The sequence below is a fragment of the Gorilla gorilla genome, chromosome 12, assembly GCF_029281585.2.
Source record: "Gorilla gorilla gorilla isolate KB3781 chromosome 12, NHGRI_mGorGor1-v2.1_pri, whole genome shotgun sequence".
NCBI lineage: Eukaryota > Metazoa > Chordata > Mammalia > Primates > Hominidae > Gorilla > Gorilla gorilla.
The window spans coordinates 40512120-40524828 of NC_073236.2; the positions used below are offsets into that span (position 1 = coordinate 40512120).

Here is a 12709-nt window from a genome sequence, read left to right on the forward strand (position 1 = left end):
AGTTGCATCCCAAGCTGCTCTTGGAGTTCTGGAATGGCTTATGGATATTCATTGGCATAACCTTAGTCATAGAAATATTTTGAATGGTACATTTGATTTGGGATAACAGCTTAGTCATTCAAGGCAAAATCAGCGAATGAGAGTTGTGACCATGCAATTTCAGTTTAGCTTTTTTTTTTTTTTTTTTTTTTTGAGACGGAGTCACTCGGTTGCCCAGGCTGGCGTGCAGTGGCGCGATCTCGGCTCACTGCAAGCTCCGCCTCCCGGGTTCACACCATTCTCCTGCCTCAGCCTCCCGAGTAGCTGGGACTGCAGGCGCCCGCCACCACGCCGGGCTAATTTTTTCGTATTTTTAGTAGAGACGGGGTTTCACCGTGTGAGCCAGTATGGTCTCAATCTCCTGACCTCACGATCCACCCTCCTCGGCCTCCCAAAATGCTGGGATTACAGGCGTGAGCCACCGCGCCCAGCCGGTTTAGCTTTTTAAACAAAGATGCAGGATTATAAAGCAGGAAATGTATAAAGCCAGGAATTGTTTATTTACTAAAGATATGGTTAGTGTCTCATGCACTAACTGGTTCTGAAGGAAGTTTTTGAGAAGTTAGACAAGTAGGCTGATGAATGACGGAGTTTGAATCCTGTTGTAGCATTTGGAGGATCACTTTGAAGGAGGCGGAGGCTGCTCATTGGGTGTGGATGTTTTTGTAGCTTCCAAAAACAAGCTTCTATTCTATTATGGTAAGACCCTGTATACGGTCAGTGAGAAATACTTAGTAATGGAATGCTTTTACATTTTTTTTTTACTTTGACAAATATGTATTTACAGCTCCATATGCACTAGGCTAAATGCTAGGACCTGCCATACATATTTAGAATTTTGCAGCTATAAGCATAAGCCTAGATCTTCCTGAAATTTTCTCTTCCTATCTGATTAAGATGATCATTTGATTGGGGGCTAGTTTGACTTTTGCCATATATCAGGCCGTCTGTATCAGAAGCAGATGAGGTTTGTGGTGGAGGAAGTCGAAGACCCCCTACACAAAGAGAGTGGAAGCTGGGGTCATGAAAGCCCTGAGTTACAGGTTGGGTGGTTTTCTGTTTCACAGAGAAACCTAAATAAAGCAACGCATTAATCTAGTTTGACCCAGTAATGAAATGTTCCATGTCTTCCTGGTTGCTATTCATATCATTTGTATGACTTCCAGTTTCCTCACTCTTCTTTGGCCAGTGTCATTGAAAATGTATGACCAGCTAGTTACAAGGTCTCTAAAAAGAGTGTGGGGGCGGGACTTAGTATCTAGTTTCCAGCATTGTTTTAGCAAGAGTCAGGGTATGAGAACCTTGAATTGCATTGCAAGTCTGAGTATACGTAAATGTTCTAGAGCCCACAAAGAAGCTATGTAAATTTGTCAGTTTGCCAGATGTTCACAGGCAGGAATTGGGGTTCTTAAAGATCCAGCTATTGGGGGAAGGTTGAAGAATTGGACGGGATGGGAATCCTGGTGCATCCCTGATGTCGGTGATGGAAGGGTTGGAAGGCCTATGCTATATCAAGTCACTGGCCTCTTGTGAAGATGGGATCACAGGTTTACTTATGCCAGGAATTCAGAAGTAAGAGACAAATTGGGCCACAAATTCCTGATAAATAGCACAGGTAATTCTCTGCTGTGGTTCGTGGGCCTTTGTTTCCAACTTCAAAGTGAAGATTTTCTTGACAACTTAGTGTAGAGGAAATTTCTTTATTACATTTAAACTAATATTGTCATTGGCCAGGCACAGCGGCTCATGCCTGTAATCCCAGCACTTTGAGAGGATGAGGCGGGTGGATCAATTGAGGTCAGGAGTTCAAGACCAGCCTGGCCAGCATGGTGAAACCCCGTCTCTACTAAAAAAAAATACAAAAATTAGCCCGGCATGGTGGTGCGTGTCTGTAATCCCAGCTACTCAGGAGGCTGAAGCAGGAGAATCACTTGAACTGGGAAGTGGAGGTTGCAGTGAGCCAAGATCACACCACTGCACTCCAGCCCAGACAACAGATTGAGACTCGGTCCCAAAAAAATAAAAAATAAAAAAAAACTAATATTGTCATGGCTTATAGTATACCAAAATAATAAATGGGTCCTTAAATAAGATATTACCAGTGATGTAAACATTTTTGCATCAAAATTACCATGTGCACCCATTATTCTGTCATGAAACATGCAGGTACACATTCACATTGGGGTATGTTTGTTCTCAGAAGTTATACCCTCTTTTCTAATGCGGGGTAATTAGTATGCCATTCAAAACTTGACCGTGTGTTGCTTCCTTATGGTGTAGATCACAGATGTGCATGCCCCGCCCCTCTCTAAAGTGCATTATGTGCACTTCCACATTGTAATTATTGTATTTACTTCAGTCCAGGGGATACAGCATAATGATGCAATTAAAAATGCATATCTACACACACCCTTTACAGAACTAGTCATTTTTCCTGGGCTTAAATTGTACTGAGTTTAGAAATTCCTATCATACTTTGTACTAATTGCACTCTCTCTTTTACCATTTATAAACCAATTTTAAGGTTAATGAGAGTGAAGGCACCTGACGTACTGAGAATGCTCAGGACTTTCCCTTGTTTTCTTAAGAGAAATGGGCAGCTCCTGAGAAAGGCAACTAGGCAGAGAGGACAGGCAGCTGCTGGGCGGGGAGAAAGGTTAAACTGCTTGTGTAATGATTTGTAACCCAGTGGTGAAACTTGGCTTTCCTGAGTTTTGCCTGCTCTCCTCCATCTCTCCCTCCTCCACCTTCTACCATTCATCCTTCCTTCTGTCTTCTTCGTGTGGCCTTTCAGAGCCTGTAACCCTCTGCATTAGCTTTGTTGCCTCTTGGGCAGCCTGTTCTAGACAGATGTCACTTACTTAATGAGCAGGTAGTTACTAGATGAATCTAATGAAAAAGAAACAATCTTCTGAGTAACAGAAGATTTTGATTTGGGTTAAAAATGCAAGGACGCTTTTAGAGGAAAGTGCTGGACAGGATTTCAGTATCTTGATTTCTTTGGAAAGATGCTGGAAGCAATGCACCTCGGGTGTTCATAAAGTCTACTGTTGCTGCTATTTAATTTTATCATAAGACTGTGGTTTTATAGGCTTTTTACTGACAAGTAAATTAAGTAATGAGGTGAAATCTTCTGTCTTACAAAATATTTGGAGAGATGTCTTCTGAGTATTCTTAAATTTGGTTTCCCCTTTGTGGCCCTTCCTAATACTCCAAAACCTAATTTAATGTTGAGGAATGATTTACACTTATGTTTTATTGTATATTCAGAAGGGTTTTAGACTCAAACACTAATAAGGTAAATGCAATTCCCTGTTTTCTGATATTCTTCTACTCATTTCTATACTGGAATAAATTGTGGCAATAGGGAAATATGTGTGTGTGTGCATATGCCTGTGTGTGCATACATATGTGTTTTTCAGTTTCCACAGCACCAGAACTATAGTAAAGGGAAAGTTTCCATAGCCCCTTAAACCAGAAACTTCACATATCAATAGCATTGGACACTTTTGAGTATCAAAGTACTATAGCAGGGCATGAGAGGTGACTAACAGTTATTGATTTTAGAAATTCTTGCCTTGACTCATGTGTTTTGAACTTTATATTCAGAAAAATGCTCAGAGTCAAAGCACTGATGATTCCTATGGACAACGGTGTGTTTGACCTCATTTTACTTTCTTTACCCAAGGACACTAACGGTTGGATAAATTGATCACTAAAATTCAGGGCCATTACAGAAATCAACTTAAGCCAAAGTTTGTTATCCACTTTTGGACTTCAGGCTCCTTTCTGATCCTCCCCTTCTACCCTACACAGTCCCCTGGGCTCTAATAAGTGGGACATTGGAAACACACATTGACCTGAAGGGGGAAGGGCGTACTTGGCCTCCACAGCAGCAAATTTTGAAAATGGCTAACTCCTCCTTCACATAGGAGAGTAAGTGCCCAATTTTTTTTTATTTTTTTATTTTTATTTTTTATTTTTTTTTTAAGACAGAGTCTTGCTCTGTTGCCCAGGCTGGAATGCAGTGGCACGATCTCTGCTCACTGCAAGGTCGCCTCCCAGGTTCACACCATTCTCCTGCCTTAGCCTCCCGAGTAGCTGGGACTACCCAGCTAATTTTTTTTTTGTATTTTTAGTAGAGATGGGATTTCACCGTGTTAGCCAGGATGGTCTTGATCTCCTGACCTCGTGATCCACCCACCTCGGCCTCCCAAAGTGCTGGGATTACAGGCAGGAGCCACCACGCCTGGCTGTGCCCAGTATTTTTTAGTTCTGCTTTGATGGATTAATAATTCCTTAGTATTTCTTTCCTCAAGGGTACTTTCTAAGTATTTTCTATTTATTGTTAATTATTCTAGCAGCATTATTGCAAAGAAAGTAGAAAATGGTGATTAGTTTCATTCTTATGAATAAATAAGTCGAGGCCCAGATGGACAAAACATGGCTGTCAGATGACTCAGTGGAGAATGAGACCTGACCCTGCGTCCCCAGTTACCAGGCCAGTCCTGTTTATGTGCAATATCCCCTCCCCCCACCAAAAAAAATAAAAACAACCCCAGCACATCCCAATGCAAATGTGTAAATGAGTAAATTTGTAACGGGAATTTCCAGAATGATAGGTTTAGGAATGAAATCCAGGAGTAGTTCCAGCTTGCTAGACTGAAGTAGTCACTGGTGAAGGTGCGAAGAACATCTGCTCTCTTCTTCCTGTTTTTCTTTGTAGGAGCTGATAATTGTCATCTATTTAACACTTTGAGAAAAAAATAGGAAGGCATGCTTTTTTTTTTTTTTTTTTTTTTTTTTTTTTTTTTGCCTATCCTAGTTCCTTTTGGTTTACCCACACTTTGTAGCGTTTAGGAGAACATCTCTTCAACATCCAAGAGTGTTAAACCATAGCCCTACATGCCAGAATAACCAGTTCAACATGTTCACTTGTGTTCACAAAGAATAAAAATAATAAACACAAGACATTGTAGGACATTCATAAAACATTATATGACACATCATGTTTATAAAATGCTTTCAAACACAGGATGCCAACTGACCCTCATCTCAACGTCCTGAAGTGTAAAGAAGAGCAGGAAGAGAGTTTACAGAGAAGGAAGTGGGGAATCAAGACTAGAGTCTTAGATCTCTGGCTCCTAGTTTCTTCTCGTCTCACTGGGTCATTGTACATTACATTGCCTTGACAAATAATAGTTTTACTTTTAATTATAGTGTATGCTTTCACTGATAGCTCTGACTGGCCAAGACTGACCACTTTAAAATCTGGTATGACCACCCCAAACATAAATAAGCCTGGGGTGGGAGGAGGAAAGGTAGTAAAATGATGCGAGAAATTAAGTGATACAAAAACAAAGCATATACCCCTTAATTTCTTGGACATATTCAGGAAAAAGGAAAAACAAAGAAAGCAACAGAAATCTTGTGATTATCTTTTATTTTCTATTGTATAACTTTGCCTGAACTGTAGGGTAAGACTAGTAAAAACAGAAAGGAATCGAAAATTATAAACCTTAACCTAGAGAAATATAAACAATTTATGAAATTATCTGTATTTATTTTTATGGTTTAAACCGTTTAATTTAGTAGATTCAATAGATGAACCCCAGCATTTGCTTGGTTCTTTGAAGGAGGAACAAAAATAGTAGGCTGTCACTTCTTTCCTAGGTCCTGTCCAATAGGGTGGCCACCAGCCTCGTATGGCTTCTGAGCACTTGAAAGTAGAATTGAGTTGTATTGTAAGTTTAAAATACACAGCAGAGGCTGAGTGTGGTGGCTCACACTTGTAATCCCAGCACTCTGGGAGGCTGAGGCAGGTGGATAACTTGAGGTCAGGAGTTTGAGACCAGCCTGGAAAACATGGCGAAATCCCGTCTCTACTAAAAATACAAAAATTAGCCGGGCATGATGGTGGATGGCTGTAATCCCAGCTGCTACTTGGGAGGCTGAGGTAGGAGAATTGCTTGAACCCGGGAGGCAGAGGTTGCAGTGAGCCGAGATTGAGCCACTGCACTCCAGCCTGGGAGACTAAGCAAGACTCCGTCTCAAAAAAATAATAATAATAAAAATAAATTTAAAAATACACAGCAGATTTTTAAGACTGAGTAGGAAAAGGATTCTAGAATATCTCATTAGTAATTTCTATACTGATTTGATGTTGAAATGACAATGTATTAGACATGTTGAGTTACATAAATATGCTCTGAAAATTATCTTCAGTTTCTTTTCATGTTTTTCACTGTGCATAGTAGGAAACTGCAGATTACACATACAGCTCTGATGATTCCTATTAGACACTGTTGTTCTGTAGTGCTCACCACTAGTGTTTTCTACTTGGGTATTTGAAGACTTGGTGACATATGTTTTACTCCTTTTGATAAGGTAAAAAAAAATCAGTCATGAAAAGGTGGGAGGAATAAAAGAGAAATGCTCTCCGCGCTCTGATGATAATTGTGCTCTTTATAAAGACCATTTCTTTGAGAATGGGGAAGTTTAGAAAGAAAATAAGGAAGGAGAGACTGAAGGGAAGTTGGAGGTTCTTCTGAAGTGGCTTGTGATAATTAAGATGTCAAACTAAAGCCATCTTGTGAAAATGAAAAATGTTTCCCTAGGTCCACATTCGGGGGTTTTGATATAAATATCCTCAAAATCTAAAGTGGGAGGGAAAGTTGTGGCTCCTGCAGGCATGAGCAGTGTACTTTAAAACAGATTCCCTGGGTTGAGATAATATATATATATATTTTGTAAATTGAATTTGTAAACTTCTTCAATAGTCAATATTCAAAACATTATATTTTCTTGCCTCATCTTCTTAGAGGTAAAACAACATTAAAGGCATTATTTTCATCTCTGTTTTTATCTGTATTTACTCTGCAGACTGACTGAAGATCAATCGAGCCTCCATATTAAGGTCTATAGGTCTTTATTCTAGCTAATGCCAAAAGATATTGATTTTTGATGGAGGCAAAAAAAAAATCAAACACAAAACTCATCCTAAGTAAGATTATGTATTCCATTCTTGAAGATTATCAGGAATACATTATGAAGCTAGTCAGTCTTCCCTCAACTTGTCACCTGTGTCTTAGTGTCTTCTGGTATTTATAAAGTGGTCAGGGTACTAAAGAAATAATTAATATACTGGGTACTCAATGAATAATAATATAAGTTTAAGTGAAACACAAGCAGAAAAGCTCATTTTCTAGGAAAAATTGGTACAATGCATAATAAATCCAATAAATGCTGTACTTGACTGGCTTATGAAAATCAATTCACTGCATTCTTAGAATATTTAGCTAAAAAGATAGGATATTGATATTGCTTTTTTTGTTATTAAGATGAATCATACCATTGCTTTTCTCCTTCAGTGCAGATAATGGTAGATTTTAGAGGTATACTGGGAATCTTTTAGACAAGAAAAACTTGATATTTCCTTGTTAACTTTAAATTACATAAAACTTTAACAATTCGCTCCTGAATTAAGAACTGATTCTTCCAAATCTACTTGAAGAGTGGGTATTTTTGTGTAACTGAAAATGCTGCCATTACTTTGCTTTTTGGACTGTTTCTTGACTGTTCTTTATGCTTATTTTTTAAAAAGGATGATATCCTTTCTGGCCTATATTTCAAGAATATTGTAGGAAATAACACTACTTTCTGGTAATGTGTAGGCCAAAATATAAAACAAGATAATAAGTCAGAAATGTATAATTGCTGAGAAATAAATGCTTTTTTTTTTTTTTTTTTTTTTTGAGACCGAGTCTCACTCTGTCGCCCAGGCTGGAGTATAGTGGCGTGATCTCGGCTCACTGCAAGCTCCGCCTCTTGGATCCATGCCAGTCTCCTGCCTCAGCCGCCCGAGTAGCTGGGACTACAGGTGCCCACCATCATACCCGGCTAATTTTTTGTATTTTTAGTAAAGATGGGGTTTTGCCATGTTGGTCAGGCTGGTCTCGAACTCCTGACCTTGGGTGATCCACCTGCCCTGGCTTCCCAAAGTGCTGGGATTACAGGCATGAGCCACCGTGCCTGGCCACTTTTTCTTTTTTAATAAAAATTTTTTCAGAAAAACTGAAATGAAATGTACACTTACCACCCAGCTAGTAGTTCTGAGGATGACACGCTTGGACACATGGATTATTAAATCAGTGTTTCAGCCCCTTCGTGAGGAGGTTAGAGCTAGGAATATAGCTATGGAGGTCAAGCTAGGCCCTTCCTTGACATGATACGTGTCCCAAGGAGAACTCGTTATTCTTTATCCTTGCTTGAACAAACCTCAGTTTACTTCTCAGCAATTCTCTGGACAGGGGAGGACAATGGCCTGGTATGAACCCCAGGCCCTCCTGTGTTGGCTTCTGGGGTGAGGAGAGTCTGCCTGCAGCTCCTCTTGATGCTGTAGCATTTCTCTTATGTACTCACTCCTGCTGCTGCCATTTCCCTTACCTCAATCAAACATGAGGTCTGACTTTGTCAGTATTCCCAGGGGACCTGGCCAAGTGGCCCTGATTCTGTCTTTCCACTTGTGTCCTCACAGTTAATCCCCCGTTATTTGACATAACTTGAGTCACCAGGCATCTTTGTAGTCAGGAGCCCAGCTGAAACAGTAGAGAGAAGCTCTGTGTTAATGAAGGAAGCCAAACTCAAACCAGGTTAAGTCAGAAAGGAGGGATTTCCTGGCTCATGCGAATAAATACATTTTTGAGAGGACAGGTGGGATTTAGCCTTAGGGTGATAGGACAAGGGACTCCTATGTCTGCCTAAGCATTTCTTTCTCTCAACTTTGTGTCCCTTCATGAGAAGGCTTCCTTCTAGTTGGTTAGCCATCTCCAAAGCATGAAACCAGGGTCACAGAAAAATTGAGCTTTATATCTCTGCAACTCTGTCACTGAAGAGTAAAGTGAGATCTACCCTGCCAGGTCCTGTTAGAAAACATTTCAGAGGAAGCACTGTGATTGGCCCTGGGGTTTGGAGAACTGTCATGGGATCAGACTGTGTCACATGACCAGCCCTGTGACATGAGAAGTAGGGTTTGTTGCCAGAAGAAGGCAGTGAACTTAAACTCACTTTGAGTGAGACGACCATCCTAATCTGTGTTGACTGCAAGTTAGCAAGGAAAGCTCAATCCTTTATAGTAAAGTAAACTGGGATGGGAATGTTGATGATGCTTGGGTTGAAGCCTCAGTGATGAGAAGAGGGACATTCTGGGTAGAGGCAGAGGTGTAATTGAAGGCTCCAAGGTGAACTGAACTCTAGGTTGGTGAGAAGGAGGGGTCTCTGGTCTTGCCAGACCTGTTGTGTGCTATAGGCAGGTGGGAGCCTTTGGAATCTTTAAGGAGAAGTGACACAATTGTATTTCTGTTTTATGATAAATACATAATCAGAGTGCTTCCAGAACTTTTTTACACCATGACACTTACAACTGATAAAGTTTACATGGTACTCTGGGTGAAAGCTGTAGGTCACGGCTCCAGTCTGACTGGCTGTCCTAGGGCTGAGGAATCCTTGATTAAGGAGGAGGATCAGGAAATGCTGCTGTCAGCAGGGATAAGGTGCCTAGGTAGAGACTCAGACAGGAAAAAAAATGTGTGAAGATGCCTGCACACTAACTAGTCTAGGCAAGAGAACACAGAGACCTGCACCTAGATCCAAGTCATAAAAATTGAGAGACAGGAAGAATAGTTGGCAAATGTAGTTAAATCCACATTACTCCTCAAATCCCATGTTAACCCTTATGCTCACCCTCCAATACAATTTTAAATAAAATGACTCAAATTTCAGCTTTTTTCTCATTTCTCCTTCCTCTTTGCAAGCCTCTGCCTATACTCCCATTTCCTGTTCTTAAATGTTAATGTGTTTAGGAATCACCTGGAAATGTCATTACATGGACAGAATCCCAGGCCTCAGCCAGAGGTTCTGATATAGGCCTTGGATGGGGCACAGGCATTTGTAGTTTTGCAACATTTACACGTGGTCCACAGACCATACTGCTCTAATATACATGCTAGTAGCTGTAAGAACTTCCAGAAAGCAGCAACTCATGCTGATGTTTCTAGGACTCATGTAGAACCACAAAGTATTCTGTGTATGTGTCTGGTGCAGGATTGTTGCATGCAGGTTTCACATACCCAGGCCCCACCTGCAGCCCACATTGACCAGGAGTCCTCCACCTGGAAAACCTTAATTCCATCATAAAAATGTTGGTCAAATCTTCCTGCCTCTCTGAGGCTTTTCTTAACACTCCCCAGCTAGAGTGGGGACACTCCATGGGACACTTGATGCCTGTGCTTCATGACGCTGTTGACGTTGAGTTGTGATCCTTTGGTGTTCTCTCTCCACGTAACCAGAGTTGCTTTAGGTGCCAATAAGTGATCTATAAACATTAGTTGAATTGAACTGAAAGCAGTTTTACAGGAGAAAAAAGTTGCAGAGAATTTATGCAATGGGCAAGGCTTCATGATTAATCCAGGATTTTTGACAGTTTCAATGTACTTTATTTCATTTTTGATATTTGAAAAAAGATTGTTCAGTTTTTATGCTTGGATCCTGTTTTAAAAAACAATTGTTGTTTGCATTTTCTCATATGTCAAACTCTGTTTCTCTTGATTGTCAGGTTTTCTGGAAGAAGCAATTCACTGTATAGTACATTCATGCCCTGGAATAATTTAATTTACTTCACTTGAGTGAGTACTTTATTCTGAGAGCATGCAACGTGCCCTGAGTCACCACAAGACCTGGCTTTAATCAATACAGAAAAAGCTTTTTAATTGGTCTTCATCATTGCATATGCTTGGCACTGATTAGTGGAATATGCTTTCATATTTGGCAAAGCCTTAATTGAGAATACACAAATATTATTTGGGTGATACTTTCCTGCAATTGAATTCATACTTTTTAAAATCATATAGAATGGGAGCAAAAGAATTTTGCTTAATTGATTAATTCTACACAGTTCAGATTGTAGATAAAGCACTCTGGATCTTCATTAAACTAGACTTAACAAGCATTAATTGAACTTGTACTTGGTACCACTATAGGCACAGACCATGCTAAGCATTAGTCCATAGTCTCAAAGCACACATTCTGGTAGAAAAGAAATAAATATCTGTAGAAAGCAGGTTAATAATGGAGTCATGGATTAATACAGAGAAAAAAGTATCTGTTAGAATTTTCTATTCAGAAAATAGTCAAATGACAAATCATTTAAGTAGAAAGGAAAGTCTATTTCCACCCACCCTCCCCAGGGGGGAAAAAAACTATTTTGAGGTAGTGTCTATAGCTGGCCTGAATTGTCCTACACTGTATTTTGATTGATATACTGATAAAGAAACCCTCAGTTGCTTGTGTAGGTGAAAACCACTAATTATAGTGCTCTCCCTTCTCTGTCTCTAAATTGGTGATAATCACCACACATTTATGTTAAAGTGAGGCAAGATAATAACATAGCAGGGTGCATCTGCGAATTCTGTGCATGCCTCATCTCCACTCTGTCCTACAGAACGGAGCCTAAGACCTATCAAAATCTGGGCATGCTTTGGAATGCGAAATGGGCAATGGATATAGAGAAAATATATTCATATTGCACCACCATTCCTATTAATGATTCATCCATGTAGTCATTGATGCAAAATACATGCCAGACACTATGCTAAGCATTGGCAACACTTTTCTTTTTCCTCATGGAGCATCCAGTTTGGTTGGGGAGATAGACATTAATTATGTGATTGAAATTATAATTTCTCATTTTTCTCTCCAGCCTATAAAGTTAAAACTCCTAAGCATTAAGTATAACAGTGTCATTGAGCCCTAACTTCTTTCATCCTTCCTCACTCTTAACATTTTCATCTTCCCGTCCTCCAGCTAACAGAATCATTTGGCAGTTTTCTGAATGCACCACCCTGTTTATTTCTTTTATGCCTTTGCATATGGCTGCTGCTTTTCCCTGAATTACTCACTTCCTCTTTTTCCTGATAGGTGAGCTTATCCATGAAGGTGTTGCTCAAATGTCCTCTTTTGTGGCATAAGTCACCCTTTGCTTTCCTGCACTTCTATAGTATCTTCCCTTCCCTCATTCTAGCACGTACAGTGTTGTGTTCCGATGATGTCTTTGTGTCTGTTTCTTCCCTTAGAAGAACTCTTGAAGGCAGAAATTGGGTCTTACTTGCTTTCATCTTCCTAGATCCCAGCACAGAATTTGGCTCAGAATGGGTGCTCAGAAAATGTTGGTTGATGTTAAATTGCACTTCACAATCACATTAACTAGGTATGGAAAATTAAAAACAAAAGAGAGAGAGAGACATGCATGAAAAGGGGGGGAAGGATAATTCAGTGACATGAGCTAATAAAAGTAAGGATGTACTAGGAATATTGAAGGTCAATAGTTTTATTTTGAAGCTTTAGAATTAAAAAACTTAACCAGAATTTTCTATAATATTAAGAATCTATTTAGGCTATTATTTTGTTGGGGACAATGTCATACTGATGACACAGAATGAGGATGTGAGGCTGTGGACTCCAGTCATGAAATCCTCATGTGTTCATGTGATGGAGGAAGAAATCTTATCTCTTGATAGTGTGGTGGCACTGTGATAATGCTGTGACGTGACATTGTACCCAAGGACTCTCCTGGCCATATACTTCAGTAAGGCCAAGGACAGTCGGGTACTATCTT

The 12709-nt window shown here is 39.9% G+C and overlaps 1 protein-coding gene across 2 annotated transcripts in view; it reads left to right on the plus strand.

Moving 5' to 3' along the window:
- The window catches only part of SLC9A2 (solute carrier family 9 member A2), a 90994-nt gene that overhangs the window by 46653 nt on the left and 31632 nt on the right, over positions 1 to 12709 (plus strand). The window lies entirely within an intron of this gene.